The sequence below is a fragment of the Schistocerca americana genome, chromosome 2 (assembly GCF_021461395.2).
Source record: "Schistocerca americana isolate TAMUIC-IGC-003095 chromosome 2, iqSchAmer2.1, whole genome shotgun sequence".
NCBI lineage: Eukaryota > Metazoa > Arthropoda > Insecta > Orthoptera > Acrididae > Schistocerca > Schistocerca americana.
The window spans coordinates 819,917,072-819,940,723 of NC_060120.1; the positions used below are offsets into that span (position 1 = coordinate 819,917,072).

General features: G+C 44.0%; 1 non-coding gene across 1 annotated transcript; it reads left to right on the top strand.

Moving 5' to 3' along the window:
* The first annotated feature begins 21,994 nt into the window (after positions 1-21,994).
* Trnap-cgg lies at positions 21,995-22,069 on the top strand. Its single transcript has one exon. It is a non-coding gene; the product is annotated as a tRNA-Pro (tRNA).
* Positions 22,070-23,652: the final 1,583 nt, after the last annotated feature.

The following is a 23,652-nucleotide window of genomic DNA, read 5'->3' on the forward strand; positions in this document are numbered from 1 at the left end:
AAGTTTCCCCTTCCTGGGACAATGAATTCACGGTGTTCTTATTTCAATTTCCAGGAGTGTACGATAGTCGTGATAATAAACGCAGGAATGTACCTTAGCTACGTGTTTGCTTACATTAACAATAATAGGAAAGCTCTTCTCATGACGGATATCTTGATCTGTATGATCAAGTCCCATACATGTTATGTCGTTTAATTTCTCTTAGAAGCTGTTTTCAAGTGTCACAGAAAAAGTACAGTACTCCACTAAAAAGAAAAGGTCGGTGTCGTAAACTCGACGACTATAAACGAAAAAATTACTTGCTAAATTCAGAGAATTTGCCGTTTGATCCGCTATGGCTTGGGAAAAACCGCATCTCCATGTATTTATTCATTATGGATATATTTGGGGTGGCCTGTCTTAGCTGCCTCGCCCTGAATCTACAGAAGTGGTCACAGACTCACCAGAGAAGAAACGCCTTAACATAGACCAAACATTAAATCTCTAACCATAGAACATCCGATGGTGGCCAGAAACCAAATATTCAGGTACAGGACCTCTGGCACAAGGCATTAGGGATGACAAAATAACTGCTCCCTACATTTATAAGCACTTAAATGCCTATCCAAACTGAACTGCTATCATATCGGGCTAATTTGCGACCAAAAATATTGTATGTTATCTCCTCCAGGGATCTGGCCAGCGACAATAAACTGACAACAGTTCAGATCGTGCAGAATAAATCTCTCGTGGATCCTGTAGAATCCAGATACGTCGTAATAATTGGTTTACACGCAAAACTCAACATGCAAAATGGTACAAAAGCAAACCACCACAGTGCACCTAAGACCATATCAACAGTGGAAACACAGCCGAATACGTCCAGGACGTCGGAGCCACCGATGTGCCAGCTTGGCACAGGTATAAAATGCCTCGCTGCCTCGTACAACACGTCAAAATAAAAAATAGGAAGTGTACATAACTGGGAAAAGAGCAACGTAGGGGCAAACTTACGGGCCTCCTTGTCTCTCAAAAGTCTACCTCAACAGAGGAGAATTTAATACCCGTATCCTGCCTCATAGGAAGTATGAATAACAGTAGAGATGGGACTTCCGACAACACACAGAAACAAATCCCTTAGTAATCATATCTTCATTTAAGCGAGGAAGACCATCTCCTCGCAAAAAAGGATATGAGATTTACGAAAGCGAAGACTCATCGATGTGTATAGTTCATCGAAATCAGTTCACAGTAGAACGAATGAAGTGCAGCAACATAGTTTCAACAAACGTTCATACCTCTCAGAAACATCTCTCTAGCGATAATGGACTTGAGCGAAGTAAATACCACTCGAAAGAGCCACGTACTTACTTTTTCAGACGGTCACATCAAACTCCTGTCAGTTCTATAAATAGCTCAGTATCTCGATTTAACTACGTCCACAGATTCACACTTCTTTCCTTCAACCACTTCGCCGCCGAAAAGAAACTAGTTCTTCTTCCGATTCTGTACGCTGTTCGGTACCGCGGGCGTTACTGGCCCCCATCTCTCAGCACTTTCCTCTGGTCTGCTGCGAGGTACCGTCTCCCACCCGGCACGCCCCGGCTTCCTCGTAGTCGGCGGCGATTCCTTTAATAAGCTGATGTTTGGTGTTTTTGCTGAAAAGCGGAGCCCGCCGACGAGTTGCGGCACGGTCTATAAATAAAGCCGAACGCAGACTCCGTGAATGAATGGTGGGGAAGAAAACTGACGGGGAGGGGGTTGAGGGAGAGGGGAGAAGAGGGGAGGGGTGGGTGCTGCTCTGCAGACTCCGAGCCGCGGTGCAGCGCGCCGTGCACCTGACCACACCAGCGCCAGGGAACTTGGCTCGCGCTGTGCGGCGGGTCTGCCCTGCAGATAACTCGCGGCTGGCACATACTATAAATTCTCCCGCTACAAGCACTCTGCTCCGTTCTCCCACTTGTGCTCATGTGTGCCACTTACACGCTCGGAAATACATACAGCGAATGCAGGTTGTAATGGTACTTGAATTACGTAACCATTACGGCACCTCACCTCAACCTCTCGATACCAGCAATATTCTACTGTGTTTCTGTAAAATAGTTAACATATTTCTGAGACAACATTCAGATTTGATTTCATTAATGTTGAGGTACTTTGATACATCGATATGTTTATATTGCAATGATATTATTCTTATGTGAATTCTTTCTTTTGTCACTATGATCTTTGACGTACTTGTAACTCTGATTTTTGGGCGCGTAAGCGTTTATTAGAGAGCCAAGTCTTGGTCGTCATGCTGAAAAGACGCAAATTGTAGTCAGTTTGTAAAATGTGAACTTTAACAGTGAGGAAGATATTTTCAAGTATGCTTCATATTGTGATGTTTTGTGAGTTACGTGATATTGCAACAAAAGTAATAAAAAAGAAGTGTAACTTAAATTCGGAGTGTTGATTACATTTTTTACATCACCATTGTGCTAACTTGCAAAAGTTTCATCTTCAAGAATGGTTTATGAAACACATCTATAAAACTTTTGAATATCCCAGAATATCACCAAGGCCTCTTTCCATCCGAGCTTGGAATCATCACTACCTAGATTTTCGACGATTGAGCCATGAGTTCACAACGAGACCAGCGTGGGAAACACGAAAAGATGAGTGCCTAGTTTATCCATTATTTCATGAAATGGCTTTATTAACTGTGCTCTAATGACAGCTGCCACATAATATAACGTTGTTGTTGCCCGAAAATGCAATATTTCGTAGCCTGAGCAACACTACAATTATAATTAATTTTATGACCATTTTTGTGGTAGGTTTGTTAGAAGGTATAAAATTTTGTGACATTAGAAAGCTGCCCTCTGCTACCTACATAGAGACTAGCCAACTGCGTGATTGGGTCCTGAAGAACACAAGATACTGACCAGACGCTATGTCCCACAGTACCAGCGGCTCCCTTGTGTGCTGTATACAGGTAAATTTGGTCAGCACAAAGCTCCTTCTACTCCAGTACCTCCTCTCCGGCTGATTACACCTCGAGTGTCGTGCCTACAGGGGAAAAAGATTTCATATACCATTATATGTATATTTTGTACTACTGAAAGTTGTGTAATACGTGGTTTATTTGTCACCATCGAGTACAAAATAATGTCAACTTGACACGTTAAAAAAAAAGGACAGGCAACACAACTTATATTGCCAGTCGAGGTGCAGCAATGGTTAGCATATTAGACTAGGTTTCGAGAGGGCGACGATTCAAACCGCGTCGAACCATCCAGATTTACGGTTTACATGATTTCCCTAAATCACTCCAGGCAAATTGTCTGGATGAATCGTTTGACAGGGGACGGCCGATTTCCTTCCCCATCCGAGCTTGTGCTCCGTCCCTGGTGACCTCGATGTCGACGGGACGTTAAACATGTCGACGGGACGTTAAACCCAATCGGCCTTTCATCTCCCATCGTACATTGTCCGCCCTGGGTGCGGAAAATGTAAGTTGGGTTGCCTGTAATTCCTCTTCGCCTTCTTTTTCTCCTGTTGCACTCCAAGGCTTAATCAGTATGCCTGTTCTGGCTTCACATAATTAATTCCATTTTGAAAAATCAAGGAAATCACAAGAAAGCTGCTTAATCCACAGTCTTTTATTGGGTAAGCTACCGATTTCGTAACAGTGACAGTGCCATCACATGGTGTAAACTGTGCTACACGCAGAAGGTAGGCGACCCTCAAACCTGATAAGGAAATATGCAGCTAAAATTTCAAAATTAAAATAAGTTAAAAGAGAGAGGACAGGACGTTACCTACAGGTCAACTCATTTAATCATCTGAAGTCCTCCTCAGTGTTGCCATGGGACCACACGTTTCTTGTCAAAAGAACAAAAGGAACCTAAAAAAAAAAACCAAAGAGACAGACCGGACACCAAAATTTACCTTAATAATGTAACATGTAAAATGGCATAAAAATGGGAAGGTGTAGGGGAGAAATCACATATTGCGAGGAATTAGTTACAAAAATTCCATAACAGCTGTTCCCCCGTGCTGCGCCATCGGGAACACAAACGGGAAAACTATGGAATAGTAAATACGAGCCGTGAGTATTCAAGCCGCACACGACCCAAGCGCAGGTGGGGTACGAAAGATAATGTACAAAAGCAGGAAGTAACAGCAGGAAGGAGACGGAATCATCACAACATTATGAGAGAAAAGGACCAGTACACTACAAAAAAATTTAAAAAGTTGAAGAGAGCTATATTTTATGGACACCTTAATCGGCCTGGATAATGTCATAATTAACTAAAATACTTTTGTGATACATTAATTGTATCGACAGGATGGGAATTAAGACTTTTTATGTTTTAAATTTCTTTCAGAACATTCAGTATCTGACCATTCTTTGCAGTGTATAAGACAGTTAAGTTACCGCTAACATGCTGCAGCTGATGCTTGTTGTCAATCAGATGCATTGTCAGAGCTGACCTGAATTGGCGAGGTCTTTACCGTCTATATATCTTGCATTAAAATTAATGCCTTTCTGTCCAATGTATCTGCTCAGTACTATGCATTACGGGATAGGAGAAAGCATCCTTTTTGTAGACTTCGCGTTTCATTAATCTACTGCCTAATTTTTTTGGTATGAACAATGCCGGAGCTATATTAGCTGGCATCTGTTAGTTTCCAAGCGTCTCCGATACGTATCCATGACATGGACTTTTAAACATGTTCATTTTTTTTTCTTCTACAGAAGCTTCAGAGTGATTCCCTTCCATGCTCCCTCTCCCTCCCTCCCCCCCTTCTCAAACTCTATGTGGCGCTATTTAAGGTGATTTTTAAGTCTAAGTTTGACAAGATCCCGATCATCTGCTGCTGAACAAATAAATAAATCTTTCCATGGAATGTGTTAAGTTTATTATGTAAACTATCACTTCCTTGCTGCCTACATAAAGAATAAAAATGTCATCAACTTAACGTTTCCAACACACCACCTTAGCGGCCTCCTCGGGATGCTTCTTAAAAAACTCATACTGAAAATGAGACAGATGACATCATCTAGACAGATTAAGATGTCCATATAATGTAATAGCTTTATATCTTTCCACGTTCTTTTTTTTTCTTTTTTATTTACAGGCTGTCTTCTCCTTTAATGTTGTAATGATTCCGTCTCATCTGTGTTACTTCCCGCTTTTCCACTTTAAACAATTCACCAACTTTAAGTCTCTTTCTTATCGCGTCTGCGCTTGGGTCGTGTGCAGCCTCAGTACTCACGGCTAGTACTTACTGTTACGTAGTTTTCCTATGCGTGTTAACGGTCGCGCAGCGCGGGAGAACGGTTGTTTTGGAATTTCTGTAAGTAACTCCACGCAATATGTGACTTCTTCATTCTCCAATTTTTTTCCATTTTACATTTTTTTATTATTTTGGTAACCTTTGGTGTTCGGTCGTGATGTCTGTGCTTTTCGAATTGTTTTGAGTGCATTTTATTTTTTTTACACGGAACCTTTGGTTCTGTGACAACTTTGGGGTGAGGGTAACCGCAGATAAATAAATGACCTTCCCGAGTTCGAGTCTCGGTCGGGCACACAGTTTCAATCTGCCAGGAAGTTTCATATCAGCGCACACTCCGCTGCAGAGTGAAAATCTCATTCTGGAATAAATGACCTTATTTGTAAGTAACGTCGTGTTCTCTGTCTTTTGACTTGTTTTAATTTTGAAATTTTAGCCTCGTAGTTCGTGATCTGATATTTCAGAGCAGAGGATCCACTCCCTTTCGACTGTAACACAATTTTTTTACTGTTGCAGTTTGCACACGTAATGGAACTGATTGTTCCGAAACCGGTCGTATACCCAACGGAAGACTGTGGGTTAAGAAAATGTTTGGGGTATTTTTTTTTTCTTTTTCAAAATGTACTTGTACAGTTGCGGCTACCCCATAAGAAGAGATCTTTATAATTAACTCTGTCTGTTTGTCGGCGTCCTACATCTGTACTTCCTGAGCACTTTTACTTGTTCCGACTAGAATTATTCCGTAGAGGTGACGCCTCCTTTTCTCCCTGTAGTTTCAATACTCTCAATCCTCTCAATTTATCAGGATGTCATCTTTGTTTAGGCTTCCGTACCTCAGTCGGTAAAAATGGAACCCTTATAGAATCATTTTCTTGTCCGTCTGTCTATCTGTCCGAATGATAACAGCCCCTTTCCTCGGGAATGAGTAAACGTATCAAGCTGAACTTTATTATACATATTAAGCTCTACGGTCACTTTACAGTGCAAAAAATGGAAGCTTCTGAGTCAATACACTGAAAAAGTTGGCAATTTATGTCACATATTTTGTTACCACAAAACTCACTAATCAGAACCCATAGAGTACTTCCCCTTGGCTTAGAACCATGACAATTGGCAAGAAGCAGGGTTTCACAAGTAAAGTAAAAATCAAAAAATTGCGAACATAAGAAAACTATGTCTTTCGTCGATTGGTATCCGACTTCAAACTTAAAACCAAAAAAAATACAGTGACCGATATCCTGAAAGTATGTGTCGAAAAATGGCAAAAATAGCCGAGATTCTCCACTTAAGGGATGGATAAACTGTCTATATACACTACTGGCCAGTAAAATTGCTACACCACGAAGATGACGTATACAGACTTGAAATTTAACTGACAGGAAGAATATGCTGTGATATGCAAATCATTAGCTTTACAGAGCATTCACACAAAGTTGGCGCCGGTGGCGACACCTACAACGTGCTCACATGAGGAAAGTTTCCAATCGATTTCTCATACACAAACAGCAGTTGACCGGCGTTCCCTGCTGAAACGTTGTTGTGATGCTTCGCGTAAGGAGGAGAAATGCGTTCCATCACTTTCCGACTTTGATAAACGTCGGATAGTAGCCTATCGCGATTGCGGTTTATCGTATCGCGACATTGCTGCTCGCGTTGGTCGCAGAATATGGAATCGGTGGGTTCAGGAGGGTAATACGAAAAGCCGTGCTGGATCCCAACGGCCTCGTATGGCTAGCAGTCGAGATCTACATCTACATCTACATCCATACTCCGCAAGCCACCTGACGGTGTGTGGCGGAGGGTACCCTGAGTACCTCTATCGGTTCTCCATTCTATTCCAGTCTCGTATTGTTCGTGGAAAGAAGGATTGTCGGTATGCTTCTGTGTGGGCTCTAGTCTCTCTGATTTTATCCTCATGGTCTCTTCGCGAGATATACGTAGGAGGGAGCAATATACTGCTTGACTCTTCGGTGAAGGTATGTTCTCGAAACTTTAACAAAAGCCCGTACCGAGCTACTGAGCGTCTCTCCTGCAGAGTCTTCCACTGGAGTTTCTCTCATCTCCGTAACGCTTACGCGATTACTAAATGATCCTGTAACGAAGCGCGCTGCTCTCCGTTGGATCTTCTCTATCTCTTCTATCAACCCTGTCTGGTACCGATCCCACACTGCTGAGCAGTATTCAAGCAGTGGGCGAACAAGCGTACTGTAACCTACTTCCTTTGTTTTCGGATTGCATTTCCGTAGGATTCTTCAAACGAATCTCAGTGTGGCATCTGCTTTACCGACGGTCTACTTTATATGATCATTCCATTTTAAATCACTCCTAATGCGTACTCCCAGATAATATATGGAATTAACTGCTTCCAGTTGCTGACCTGCTATTTTGTAGCTAAATGATAAGGGATCTATCTTTCTATGTATTCGCAGCACATTACATGTGTCTACATTGACACTGAATTGCCATTCCCTGCCCCATGCGTCAATTCGCTGCAGATCCTCCTGTATTTCAGTACAATTGTCCATTGTTACAACCTCTCGATACACCACAGCATCATCTGCAAGAATCCACAGTGAACTTCCGATTTCATCCACAAGGTCATTTATGTATATTGTGAATAGCAACGGTCCTATGACACTCCCCTGCGGCACACCTGAAATCACTCTCAATTCGGAAGACTTCTCTCCATTGAGAATGACATGCTGCGTTCTGTTATCTAGGAACTCTTCAATCCAATCACACAATTGGTCTGATAGTCCTTATGCTCTAACTTTGTTGAGATGACAGGCATCTTATGCGCGTGGCTGTAACGGATCGTGCAGCCACGTCTAGATCCCTGGGTCAACAGATGGGGACGCTTGCAAGACAACAACCATCTGCACGAACAGTTCGACGTCGTTTGCAGCAGCATGGACTATCAGCTCGGAGACCATGGCTGCGGTTACCCTTGACGCTGCATCACAGACCGGAGCGCCTGCAATGGTGTACTCAACGACGAACCTGGGTGCACGAATGGCGAAACGTCATTTTTTCGGATGAATCTAGGTTCTGTTTACAGCATCATGATGGTCGAATCCGTGTTTGGCTACATCGCGGTGAGCTCACATTAGAAGCGTGTATTTGTCATCAGCATACTGGCTTATCACCCGACGTGATGGTATGGGGTGCCATTGACGGCATTTTGAACAGAGGACGTTACATTTCAGATGTGTTACGACCTGTGGCTCTACCCTTCATTCGATCCTTGCGAAAACCTACATTGCAGCAGGATAATGTACGACCGCATGTTGCAGGTCCTGTATGGGCCTTTCTGGATACAGAAAATGTTCAACTGCTGCCTTGGCCAACACGTTCTCCATATCTCTCACCAATTGAAAACGTCTGGTCAATGGTGGCCGAGCAAATGGCTCGTCACAATACGCCAGTCACTACTCTTGATGAACTGTGGTATCGTGTTGAAGCTGCATGGGCAGCTGTAAGCTGTACCTGTACACGCCATCCAAACTCTGTTTGACTCAATGCCCAGGCGTATCAAGGCCGTTATTACGGCCGGAGGTGGTTGTTCTGGGTACTGATTTCTCAGGATCTATGCACCCAAATTGCGTGAAAATGTAATCACATGTCAGTTCTAGTATAATATATTTGTCCAATGAATACCCGGTTACCATCTGCATTTCTTCTTGGTGTAGCAATTTTAATGGCCGGCAGTGGAATTTGAGACAACTTAATACAATCGGAAACGACGCGTCGTACAAAAGAAATGTTCTAAGTGAAAAGTTAATATTTGTAAAGGGGACATAACTGTGTGCTACAACTGGCCACCTCAGAAACACCCGCCCCCCCCCCCCCCCCCTAACATTGGTGAGCTCAACTTTTCTTCATATGGAAATTCTCCGATTTTTAATGCATATGCGGATATGTACGATTCACTCAAACCATTCCTTCACATTCGTGTAAGGTGGAGCTGTAATCGACAATTAATATCGGGTGTGTTTGTTTTTGCAGTTAAGAAACGATGCATTCGATTCTATATTTCATTTACGGTGTAAATATAACGTTTTGTACACTAAAGAGCCAAAGAATCTGGTACACCTGCCTAATATATTGTAGGACCCCCGCGAGCACACAGAAGTGCTGCAGCACTACGTGGCATGGACTTGACTAATGTCTGAAGTAGTTCTGGAGGGAACTGACACCATGAATGCTGCAGGGCTGTCCATAAATCCGTAAGAGTGCGAGCGGGTGGGTATCACTTCTGAACAGCACGTTACAAGACGTCGCAGATATTCTAAACGCTGTTCATGTATGGGGATGGTTCAAATGGCTCTGAACACTATGGGACTTAACATCTGAGGTCATCAGTCCCCTAGAACTTAGAACTACTTAAACCTAACTAAGCTAAGGACATCACACACTTCCATGCCCGAGACAGGATTCGAATCCGCGACCGTAACGGTCGCGCGGTTCCAGACTGAAGCGCCTAGAACCGCTCGGCCACAGCGGTCGGCCATGTATGGGGAGTTAGGTGGCCAGCGGAAGTGTTTAAACTCAGAAGAATGTTCTTAGAGTCACATAGTAGCAGTTCTGGACGTGTAGGGTGTCGCATTGTCCTGCTGGAATTGCCCAAGTCCGTCGTAATGCACAATGGACATGAATGCATGCAGCTGATCAGACAAGATGCTTACGCACGTGCTAGCTGTCAGAGTAGTATCTAGAGGTATGAGGCGTCCCATATCACTCGAAGTGCACACACCCCACACCATTACAGAGTCTCAACCAGCTTGAACAGTCCCCTGCTGACATGCAGGCTCCATGGATTCGTGAGGTTGTCTCCATATCCGTGCACGTCCATCCATTCGATATAATTGGAAACGAGACTCGATCGACCAGGAACATACACTCCTGGAAATGGAAAAAAGAACACATTGACACCGGTGTCTCAGACCCACCATACTTGCTCCGGACACTGCGAGAGGGCTGTACAAGCAATGATCACACGCACGGCACAGCGGACACACCAGGAACCGCGGTGTTGGCCGTCGAATGGCGCTAGCTGCGCAGCATTTGTGCACCGCCGCCGTCAGTGTCAGCCAGTTTGCCGTGGCATACGGAGCTCCATCGCAGTCTTTAACACTGGTAGCATGCCGCGACAGCGTGGACGTGAACCGTATGTGCAGTTGACGGACTTTGAGCGAGGGCGTATAGTGGGCATGCGGGAGGCCGGGTGGACGTACCGCCGAATTGCTCAACACGTGGGGCGTGAGGTCTCCACAGTACATCGATGTTGTCGCCAGTGGTCGGCGGAAGGTGCACGTGCCCGTCGACCTGGGACCGGACCGCAGCGACGCACGGATGCACGCCAAGACCGTAGGATCCTACGCAGTGCCGTAGGGGACCGCACCGCCACTTCCCAGCAAATTAGGGACACTGTTGCTCCTGCGGTATCGGCGAGGACCATTCGCAACCGTCTCCATGAAGCTGGGCTACGGTCCCGCACACCGTTAGGCCGTCATCCGCTCACGCCCCAACATCGTGCAGCCCGCCTCCAGTGGTGTCGCGACAGGCGTGAATGGAGGGACGAATGGAGACGTGTCGTCTTCAGCGATGAGAGTCGCTTCTGCCTTGGTGCCAATGATGGTCGTATGCGTGTTTGGCGCCGTGCAGGTGAGCGCCACAATCAGGACTGGATACGACCGAGGCACACAGGGCCAACACCCGGCATCATGGTGTGGGGAGCGATCTCCTACACTGGCCGTACACCACTGGTGATCGTCGAGGGGACACTGAATAGTGCACGGTACATCCAAACCGTCATCGAACCCATCGTTCTACCATTCCTAGACCGGCAAGGGAACTTGCTGTTCCAACAGGACAATGCACGTCCGCATGTATCCCGTGCCACCCAACGTGCTCTAGAAGGTGTAAGTCAACTACCCTGGCCAGCAAGATCTCCGGATCTGTCCCCCATTGAGCATGTTTGGGACTGGATGAAGCGTCGTCTCACGCGGTCTGCACGTCCAGCACGAACGCTGGTCCAACTGAGGCGCCAGGTGGAAATGGCATGGCAAGCCGTTCCACAGGACTACATCCAGCATCTCTACGATCGTCTCCATGGGAGAATAGCAGCCTGCATTGCTGCGAAAGGTGGATATACACTGTACTAGTGCCGACATTGTGCATGCTCTGTTGCCTGTGTCTATGTGCCTGTGGTTCTGTCAGTGTGATCATGTGATGTATCTAACCCCAGGAATGTGTCAATAAAGTTTCACCTTCCTGGGACAATGAATTCACGGTGTTCTTATTTCAATTTCCAGGAGTGTATTTCCAGTCATCTACATTCCAATGTCGGTCTCGACGGTCCCAGGCGAAGCGAAAATCTTTGTGTCGTGCAGTCATCAAGAGTACACGAGTGGGCCTCCGGCTCTGATACCCCATATCAGTAACGTTTTGTTGAATGGTTTGCACGCTGATACTTGTTGAGGGCCCAGCATTGAAATCTGCAACAATTTGCGGAAAGGTTGCTCTTCTGACAGTTATCGTTGGTCCCTTTCTTGCAGGATCATTTCCGGGAAGCAACGATGTCAGAGTTTTGACATTTTACCGGATTCCTGATATTCTCGGTACACTCGTGAAATGGTCGTGCGGGAAAATCCCCACTTCATCACCACCTCGAAGATGCTGTGTCCCATCATTCGTGCGCCAACTATAACACCGCGTTCAAACTCACTTAAGTCTTGGTAACCTGCCATTGTGAAGCAGTAACAGATCTAACAACTGCGCTAGACACTTGTTGTCTTACATAGGTGTTGCCCACCGCAGCGCCATATGCTGCCTGTTTACTCATCTGTGTATTTGAATAAACATGCCTATATCAGTGTCTTTGGCGCTTCAGTTTACCTATGTTCGAAATTTACTTTAGAGATGCAAATTTGATTTCACAGCACAATATGGTTAACCGTATCAATGGTTGTTTAGCTTGATCGGGGAACAACGACCTCGATGTTATAGTTTACTATTCCCATTGGGATGTTTGATATCGCTGAGTCCCATTACCTCTCACCATTGGGGTACTTGATTCCGGTCAGTCCGCGCGGCTCTCGCCATTGCGGTTCTTGACTTTGGTGTGTCTCCATGCCTCTCACCATAACTATAATTCACAATAAATGCTCAAATTGACGACCTCCTATCGATACGTTTATCAATTCGTACGCGGACTGCATTTATACAGCTCAAAATCATGCCTGATAGAATGTTTGCTCCAGCGTTTCTGATATGTTCCATCATGTTCTGTCGAGTAGTCGGTGCTTCTGCTTACATTTTGTCCTTCAGATAACTCCACAAGAAAACATCCGGCAATGTAAGGTCGGGTGATCTGACAGCGACGTTATCGGACCACCTCTACCGATACAACGACCACTGAAAACATGCATGGATGTTTCTCTGGTTTTTGTGGTGTGGTGTGGTGTGCCGGACAGCTATCATGCTGCAACCAAATGCTCGATTGCAAACGAACGGTACATCTTCCAACAAAATGAGCAGCTTTTCTTGCTATAACTTACAATATCTTTCCACGTTCAGTGAGCCTTCCACAACAGGGGGGCACATTAGTTTGTTGTCTTTGAAACCGCAACAAAATGTTAACAGACCGAAGACGCTGATGAGCAACCTCACTTATCCATTGTGGGTATTCTACACTCTAATACTACTTTTTATGCCGATTAACTTCGCCGTGCTTGGTAAATGTTAACTCGTCATAAAACATTACCTGACAAAAGAATTACATGTCTTTTCGTATTGACATGAGTGCCGATTGAAAAGCCACATCCGATTCTGAAAAACATTCCCATGAAGTTCTTGATGCATGGTGATATGGCAGGGGAGGTATTTGTGAGGGTGTAGGATCGCCCAAACATTTGTGTGTGTAGTTCTAGACTACTGAATTATATATCTCGGGTACTTGCAAAATTGGTTCAGATGACTCTGAGCACTATGGGACTTAACGTCTGTGGTCATCATTCCCCTATAACTTACAACTACTTAAACCTAACTAACCGAAGGACATCACACACATCCATGCCCGAGGCAGGATTCGAACCTGCGACCGTAGAAGTCGCGCGGTTCCGGACTGAGCGCCTAGAACCGCTAGACCACCGCGGCCGGCGGGCACTTGCATATGGGTTATGAACCGTCATAGCTAGTACTGCATTTTTTATTGATGTCCCCCGTTACAGTTCCTCTACGAGTTCGTTTTTTGGGAGTCACTTTTCCGTCGATAGTAAAATTGCTGTACAACACAATGAACAGCTACACTCGATGGAGGCCTATTACTAAAACGATTAGCATTAAGAGCAGCCTCACCATAAATTACAATTATTTACATCTTTTCTGCAACAGATACAACATCAATTACGCCATCTGTACCAGAAAAGGCTCCAGAGAGGATTGGTGCCGAGACGTTCGGTGTTTTCAAAGACTGCGGCCCTGCAGCGGGCGTGCTCTGTGGTGGGACGCTGAGTGATGGGGCGAACGCGTGAGTATGTACACGATGTGTGTGTGTATCCATGCCAGTTGCACCTGTAACTATCACTTGATGGACGTTTAACTTAATTACAGTTGTTGTGGTTGGCGTTCCGCATGTACCCGTGTAGCAGCCAACGTGAGAGTTACGGCGGTTGAATGGAAACACATACCGAAGTCAGTCGCCCTGAAGGCGGGGTTCGACGGCGCTCAACGATCTCAAGCATTCCGATGGCTTGGGATCTCACCGCAGTTAACCCCGTAGAGAACAGAAAACTATTATCATACAAGTAGCTCATTTGCCAGAAATGTCAGTGCCTACCCATTTTATTTGTACTGTACAATCACATTTTCAACACTCAACTAACGTTTCAACATCAATATCAACCGTTAGAACACAAGGTTTACATTTACATCGTAAATGAAATATAGGATCAAATGCGTCGGTTCTTAGTTGCAGAAACAGGCACACTTGATATTTGTCGATTACAGCCCCATCTACCACGAATGGGAAAAAATGGTTTGAGTAAACTGTATTTAATTTTTGGCGTAGGATCCAAAATTGCATTAAAATGGCGGGTTCCCATTTGAAAATAAAATGTTGAGCCCGCCAGCGCTTTGCTAGGTAGCAAGCTGTAGCATAGAGAGATGTGCCGTTTACTAATATTAAATTTCCAACTACAGATTTTTTTTTTTGTACGATGCGTCGTTTTCGAGATATTCAGTTGTCTCAAACCAAAACCACGGTCAATATATATATATACATATATATACACTCCTGGAAATGGAAAAAAGAACACATTGACACCGGTGTGTCAGACCCACCATACTTGCTCCGGACACTGCGAGAGGGCTGTACAAGCAATGATCACACGCACGGCACAGCGGACACACCAGGAACCGCGGTGTTGGCCGTCGAATGGCGCTAGCTGCGCAGCATTTGTGCACCGCCGCCGTCAGTGTCAGCCAGTTTGCCGTGCCATACGGAGCTCCATCGCAGTCTTTAACACTGGTAGCACGCCGCGGCAGCGTGGACGTGAACCGTATGTGCAGTTGACGGACTTTGAGCGAGGGCGTATAGTGGGCATGCGGGAGGCCGGGTGGACGTACCGCCGAATTGCTCAACACGTGGGGCGTGAGGTCTCCACAGTACATCGATGTTGTCGCCAGTGGTCGGCGGAAGGTGCACGTGCCCGTCGACCAGGGACCGGACCGCAGCGACGCACGGATGCACGCTAACACCGTAGGATCCTACGCAGTGCCGTAGGGGACCGCACCGCCACTTCCCAGCAAATCAGGGACACTGTTGCTCCTGGGGTATCGGCGAGGACCATTCGCAACCGTCTCCATGAAGCTGGGCTACGGTCCCGCACACCGTTAGGCCGTCTTCCGCTCACGCCCCAACATCGTGCAGCCCGCCTCCAGTGGTGTCGCGACAGGCGTGAATGGAGGGACGAATGGAGACGTGTCGCCTTCAGCGATGAGAGTCGCTTCTGCCTTGGTGCCAATGATGGTCGTATGCGTGTTTGGCACCGTGCAGGTGAGCGCCACAATCAGGACTGCAGACGACCGTGGCACACAGGGCCAACACCCGGCATCATGGTGTGGGGAGCGATCTCCTACACTGGCCGTACACCACTGGTGATCGTCGAGGGGACACTGAATAGTGCACGGTACATCCAAACCGTCATCGAACCCATCGTTCTACCATTCCTAGACCGGCAAGGGAACTTGCTGTTCCAACAGGACAATGCACGTCCGCATGTATCCCGTGCCACCCAACGTGCTCTAGAAGGTGTAAGTCAACTACCCTGGCCAGCAAGATCTCCGGATCTGTCCCCCATTGAGCATGTTTGGGACTGGATGAAGCGTCGTCTCACGCGGTCTGCACGTCCAGCACGAACGCTGGTCCAACTGAGGCGCCAGGTGGAAATGGCATGGCAAGCCGTTCCACAGGACTACATCCAGCATCCCTACGATCGTCTCCATGGGAGAATAGCAGCCTGCATTGCTGCGAAAGGTGGATATACACTGTACTAGTGCCGACATTGTGCATGCTCTGTTGCCTGTGTCTATGTGCCTGTGGTTCTGTCAGTGTGATCATGTGATGTATCTGTCCCCAGGATTGTGTCAATAAAGTTTCCCCTTCCTGGGACAATGAATTCACGGTGTTCTTATTTCAATTTCCAGGAGTATATATAATATATATATATAGGCCAGAACCTTGATGAATTACAACTTCTTCCGTTCTAAAACCTTTTTGTCTGAACATACATATCTTGGATAATCTGTTTGGGGATAACCATTTATTTTTCATTGTGCTCCATACTAGCTCGTTTTCTGCCATATCAAAAACCTTTACCTAATCAATGAAGGCGATGATGGTTTTTAAGATCAGTTCTCTTCTCGTTTCCAGTCTCTGGTATAGGGCTAATTTTATTATCTGTTCAAGAACTCGCGACAACACTAAACCCATTCTGTTCTGCCAGTAAAAAACAGCAGTTATAACATTAATCTGAATTATGTTAATTTTTACAATATATTTCGTACCCAACATCCATCTGATTTATCTCACGGTGGTTATTACATGAACTTCTGTCACCTTTCTTGCAATGTGTAATTACTCTAGCATTTTTCCATTCAAGTATGATTTTCCTTTCCAAACAGAGAGTACGTAGTCGTATGTATCCGAATTTAAGAAACCTCACACCATATTAGAGGCTTTCCAAATTCATTTCATATAATCCCATCGCATTCCTATTTCGAAAGGATTTAAATGCCATATTAATTTTCTCTGTTTCTGTTGAGTCAATCCCAGCAGGACCGATATCTAAGGTTTGGTCTTCTTGACTCACATTGGTTTTCATTACACCATAAATCTTTGTAATGCTGGATTCAGGACTCTTCTTCAATTACATTTATATTGGTAGTTCCCTTTTCATCAATATTAAGGTAATTTATTCATTTAGAAGCTATCTCTTGAATACCACGGACGTCGCTTTCTACTGAAATTGTCAATTTATCACAAATTCTTGCTTCAATTTCATTGACATTGACTTAACATTATTCTTATATCCTTTATACTGTTCCTCATTTTCTGGTTTCCCTTTCTATATCATTTTCAAATACCCTACTCGTTTTTGCTTGCTAGCTTCTACGATTTGTCCATTTCACATTCTTAGCCTAGCCTTTCTCCTAAATTTTCGTTTCTTCCTGACAGCTTGGATGCTGCTCCCTTTGTTTCCAAAGTTATATTTTCGCAGTCTCTGTTAATGTCATTACTTGTTGGAATCTCAACCAAATATATCCGTAACCGACTGTAATGTACGTAATTTATTGGTCTTGTACAAAAAATACGAGGCGTGGCTATAAAGTAACAGGACTAATGCTGTCACAGAGAAAGAACACATGCACCAAAGATGAACGACCAATAGTTGCAAAACATGATGATGCTTCCTCAGTCTAATGCGACATCTCTGGTAGCCGTGGCCTTGGTTTGTGTAAGAGCTGTAATTTTGATTCTCTCGAAAAATGATAAGTATAATAGTAGAGTAATAAGTAGTGTGAAATTTCACATGAAAGTTGTAAAACATGCTACTGAAACCTATTTTTCACTAAAAAGGTGTACGACAAAGACTGTTTATCACATACGTGAGTTTCTGAGTGGATGAAGCGTTTAGAAGATGACCGAGAAGACGTTGAAGATAGTCATGCCCGAGACTCCCTTCAACGTGATAAATGGACGAAAATATCAAAAAAGTAGGTAATCTGAGTCAATCCGACCGTCAGTCGAGCATTCGATCGGTTGCTGAAACTGTAACAACTGGCAAAGAACGCGTAAGGCAAATATTACATAACCAGTTTAACATGAGAAAAGTGTGTGCGATACTGGTGCCGAAAATTGTCACCATCCACCAACAAGAATTTCGTAAAAACGTTTGTGTTGGCGCTTCCTGTGTGGAAGAGAGATGCTATTTCCCACAGTTAACAAAGACACATTTAGTTCGGTTTTAGAAAAGGAAGATCATGTTATGATTGTCTTTTCGGTTTGTCACAAATAACCAAGAACAGAGGGGAATTTAGATGGCCAATTTACTATGTTTTTATTGCTTATCGGAAGACGTTTGACAACTTAAAGCAGAAAATAGTTCGGGAGTCACTTAAGGAATTGGGAGTGCCAGCACACTTGATGACGGTAATGCATTCATTACACCAAAATAATAATAAATAAGGATCCGTACTGCAAGGAATGGGACAGAATCTGCCGATATTGTTCAAGGAATCAGACAAGGCTTCCCTGTAAGGCTGCCCACTTACGTGCACCCTTCTTATTGTATATATGGTGATATCATTCGTATATGGTTGATTTTATTAAATGACGCATCAAGAATGGATGATTTCAATTTTATGGCGCCGGTATTTGCTTATAATCAAATTATAGAAGTAGAATCTGAAGAAAAGATTCACATTTCCGTATGCAAATCGAGTCAAACCGGCATCAAATACAGAATGAGAATAACGACAGATTAAAGAAAAGTGAAGACATTTTAAGGATTGGAACCCATAACAGCCAAAATTCTTATAGATGGACAAATAATTGAACATGTGAGAGTTGAAATATTTAGAGTACAATTTTAAATTGCCCCTGCCATATGATGTAGAGCTACAATTGGAAGGATTCAGACATTTCTCTGGAGCTATACAACGTTCGTTAGAATATAACGTAAGGAAAGAAGCATTAACCTAACTCTACAAAGCAATTGTGTTATCTTGCTGCTGTATACTACCGAATGTTGAACCATAAAATCTGATCAAATACGATGAATCTATTCATTAGAGATGAAGTTCCTGCGCTTGCTAGCGGGATATTCTTTGTTGGACCATCAAGAAATACCGATATTGGACAGTAACTAAATGTTGAACCTGTTACTAATATAACTGAAAAATACCGACTGAACTGGAAAGAACATGTCCCAACTAATCCCTGTGGTAGAACAACTAAAGCGGCAATACAATATTACCCAGCCGGTTAGAAGAACTTTGGACGTCCCTTAAAGAAATGGCGTGAACAACTGTGAGGCGGAACAGGACAAAATGCCTAATCATTGAAGCCAAACTGACGATGTGCAGCATTGTACCCAGGGTGGACTGGGGTCCTCTGGTTTGGAGTAGAGTGGAAAATCTAAACCCGAGGCTACACCGACTTTGTGACTAAAATGGTTGTAGATTCCTCGACCTACGTTATTTGGTGGAAGGTTGTAAGACGCCCCTCAATAGATCAGGGGTGCACTACACAAAGGAAGCAGCTACATGAGTAGCACAGTACTTGTGGCGTGCACAAGGTTGTTGTTTTTTTTTTTTTTTTTTTTTTTTTTTTTTTTTTTTTTTTTTTTTTTTTTTTTTTTAGATTCGGTCCCTCCCCACGGGAAACAAACTGTTTTCGTGAATAATTACCAGTTCATGTCACTGACGTGGGTGTGTCAAATGTAAAAATTATTAGTTTGCCTAAACAGGTCATTCCAAAGGATTTAAATATGCTTAATCTCATGTCAGTAAACTGTCGAAGTGTCTGTAGCAAGATCCCCGAGTTACTCTCCGAAATAAACAGTAGCAATGCCAATATTGTATTAGGTACAGCCTACCGGGCTGGCCGAGTGGTTCTAGGCGCTACAGTCTGGAACCGCGCGACCGCTACGGTCGCAGTTTCGAATCCTCCCTCGGGCATGGATGTCCTTAGATTAGTTAGGTTTAACTAGTTTGAAGCTCTAGGGGACTGATGACATCAGATGTTAAGTCCTATAGTGCTCAGAGCCATTTATTAGGTATCGAAAGCTGGTTGAAACCAGACATAGAAAGCAGTGAAATTTTGAACTCGGATTGGACGATGGTTAGGAGGTATAGGACTGATGCTATGAGAGGTGGTGTGTTCATTGCAGTTAACAGCTGTTTGAACGCAGTTGAGGTCGATACTGCGTCGGACTGTAAAATAGTCTGGATAAAGCTGTCGATCAGACAAGGGTTGACCGTTGTATTAGGATCTTTTTATAGACCACCAGCTTCCGCAACAAACGTCGCAGCACGTTTCAGGGAAAGTCTTGAGTACATAGGAAATCAATATCCAAATTATCCATTAGTTATAGGTGGAGACTTTAATCTGCCATTCGTTGACTCGGAAAATTACACGTTTATCTCAGGGGGCAGAAGCAAAGATTCGTGTGAAGTTATTCTAGGAGCGCTCTCAACATACAACCCTGAGCAATTGCTTAGAAAATCATCTCAAGGTGGGAACATATTAGATATCTTGGCGACAAACAGACCTGATCTTTTTGAGGAAGTTAATCCAGAAAAAGGTATTACAGACCATAATGTCGCTGTGGCTTCTTTGTCAGTGGAAGTTGCAAAAAAATCCAAGGAAACAGCGTAGAGTTTTCTTGTTTACGAAAGCAAATAAAAATGTCATTAATGAATATCTTCACAGTCAGCTTCAAGTATTCATCGCGGGACACAAAGATATTGAGCATCTTTGGTCTGAATGTAAAGGTATTGTCCACCATGTGCTAGAGAAGTATGTACCTAGCAAAAATATAGGGGGGGGGGGGAGGATTCACCTTGGTACAACAAACATATTAGGAAGTTGCTGAGAAAGCAGAAAATTCTGCACAGTTGTTTTAAACTTAGTCACTGCCTTGCTGACAAACAGAAATTATGCGAAACGAAAGCAGCTGTCATAAGGACAACAAGAGATTCATTTAACGAATTTGGAAGCAATATTTTATCTGCAGATTCTAAAAATAACCCCAAAAAATTTTGCTTGTACGTAAAGTCTATCAGCGCCACAAACAATTCAATACCTTTTCTTGCTGACAGTACGGGTAATGTAACGGATGATAAACAGAAGCCCGAAATTCTAAACCTAGCTTTCAAAACCTCGTTTACGGTAGAGGACTTTTCAATTATCGAATAAACGCCAGAATGGCTGACATAGTCTTCAGTGTATCTGGGACTGTAGAAGAGTTAAGATCCTTAGACGTCAGGAAAGGCATCTGGCCCAGACGGTATCCCCGTAAGGTTATATATTGACTACGCTACAAATATAGCACCATTCTTATCCATAATCTATCAAAGATCATTGGAACAGCAGAAAGTTCCACGGGACTGGAACATGGCCCAGGTCATAGCAATCTATAAAAAGGGCAGAAAATCGGATGCACATAATTACCGGCCAATTTCCCTGACGTCGATTTGTTTTAGAATCATAGAACATATTTTGTGTTCAGACATGTTGACCTTTCTGGGCTCTGAGAAGCTCATCTGCAGAAACCAGCACGGTTTTAGGAAATAGCGGTCACGTCAGACACAGCTGGCCCTCTTTTTGCATGATATACAACAAGCTCTAGATACCAGCTCCCAGGTTGATGCCATATTTCTTGACTTTCGAAAGGCGTTCGACTCAATTCCGCACTGTCGCTTGCTACAAAAAGTGCGCGCTTACGGTCTATCCGGTGACATGTGCGGTTAGACAGAAAGTTTTCTAACAGACAAGGAGCAGTATGTCGTCCTGATCTGGGTGACTCTAACAAAAACAGATGTGCCCCAGGGCAGCGTAATAGATCACCTGCTTTTTATGATTTACATAAACGATCTGGTCGATGGTATTGACAACGGAATTAGACTGTTTGCCGATGATGCTGTAGTCTACGGGAAAAGTAGAATCACTCGAAAGTTGTGAACAAATCAATGAGGATTTGCAGAAAATAAATGCGTGGTGTAATGACTGGCAGTTATCTCTCAATATTAGTAAGTGTAACCCACTGTGTATAACATGACGAAAATACCCATTAATGTACGAGTACAAATTAAATGCCCAGTCTTTGGATGTGTTAACATCCGTCAAGTATCTAGGTGTGACTATTCGAAATGATCTCAAATGGAATAATCAGATTACACAAGTAACGAGTAAGGCAAACTCTAGATTGCGGTTAATTGGTAGAATCCTGAAGCGATGCAGTCCTTCAACAAAGGAAATTGTTTACAGTACGTTAGTTCGTACAATCTTATTGTTCGTCTGTATGGGACCATTACCAGTGGGGTCTGATTCAAGAGACTGAGAAGGTTCAAAGAAGAGCGGCAAGATTCGTGACTTGTACACTTAGCCATCGCGAGAGCGTTACCAGTCTCTGGCAGAATTAAAGCTGTGAGGACGGGGCGTGAGTCGTGCTTGGGTAGCTCAGTTGGTAGAGCACTTGCCCGCGGAAGGCAAAGGTCCCGAGTTCGAGTCTCGGTCCGGCACACAGTTTTAATCTGCCAGGAAGTTTCAATCTCATAGAAAGTTTGAAGTGGGACACACTTGCAGACAGACGGCTCCCCAAACGAAAGGGGTTGCTAAATTCCGAAATCCGACCTTCACCGAGGATGTAGAGCATATATTATCACCACTAACTTTCAAATCGTGCAATGATCACCATTCAAAGATAAGGCAAATTAGAGCTCGTACTGAGGCGTTCAGACAGTCGTCTTTCCCTCATGCGATCCACGAGTGGAACAGAGGGGGGAATATGACGTTGGCTCGAATTGTGCCCTCCGCCACTCCGCCACACAACCGCTTGGTGGCCAGCGGAGTATATATGTAGATGCAGATGTAGACGGCGACGGCGACGGCGACGACGATGATGATAATGATAATGACGACATTTAGTACCACTGGTAGCGCTGCCTCAGAATAAACAGGTTAGTTTCAAATGGTTCAAATGGCTCTGAGCACTATGGGACTTAGCTACTGTGGTCATCAGTCCCCTAGAACTTAGAACTACTTAAACCTAACTAACCTAAGGACATCACACATCCATGCCCAAGGCAGGATGCGAACCTGCGACCGTAGCAGTCGCGCGGTTCCGGACTGCGCGCCTAGAACCGCTAGACCACAAACAGGTTAGTACTCGACAGTTTAAGTAAAACGTAGTATTAATGACCGTTGTAGTATTAACGAGCATTGCTGGTTTCTTAATCGGAAGATTGCAAATTCATTGCCGCTTTGAGGAAGCCATCTATCAAAGACTGAATTATGGTGTTGAAAGTAGTCGTTTTTGGTGTTTTGGATAAATATGCTAGTTTTAAAGAGTTCTGAAAATTTTTTATTGTAATTCAGGTATATTGTATTGTAATTCAGGGATATTTTTTGTAGTATCGTGGACATTTAAAATATTTTCACCTGCCCGCTCTGCAACGTTGCTGTAAAGAGTGTGTCAGTTGGAACAGCCCATACCATATACCGTTCTGTGCTTCAGAGTAAACAGTACGTCGTGTCTGGTTGCATTCCAACCGCAGCCATTCTGCAGTTGCGCCTTCGCTGGTCCCAGCGACCAGGGAGCAGACGTCCAGAAGAAGCAGGCGCATTTATTTTTTATTAAAGATTTAAGTAAAGGAATCATTCAGCTAAACCAACTATCAGTCAAAAAAACTCAGCTCTCCATTTCTCATCCACGTTACATGACATAAATGTCGTAGATTTCTATTTCATTTCTCCATTTATTTATCGATTTGTATTGCCATCTTGTTTCAGTTATTTTCTCTCGTGGAGCTCCACCAAGTATCATTGTGTATTTTTCCATTTCTTGTGTCCTTTCCAGCTTCTTCTGTTTCTGCAACATTGACTTTTTTTCCTAGGAAGCTCCACATCGAATTGTTCTCCTTTGCCTTTTTGTGCCCACATTCCTAACTTTAACATGTCTTTTATTTTCAAATAGCTTTTCCTTTGCTTTTTTCTTTGTCATTATCGTAAAATTCGTCAAGCTATTCTTCTGAGGTTTCCAGAATTTAAATATTCAAGGACTTTCCTGCCCTCTGGAGAGTTTCCTCCACTATCGTTAGATGTCT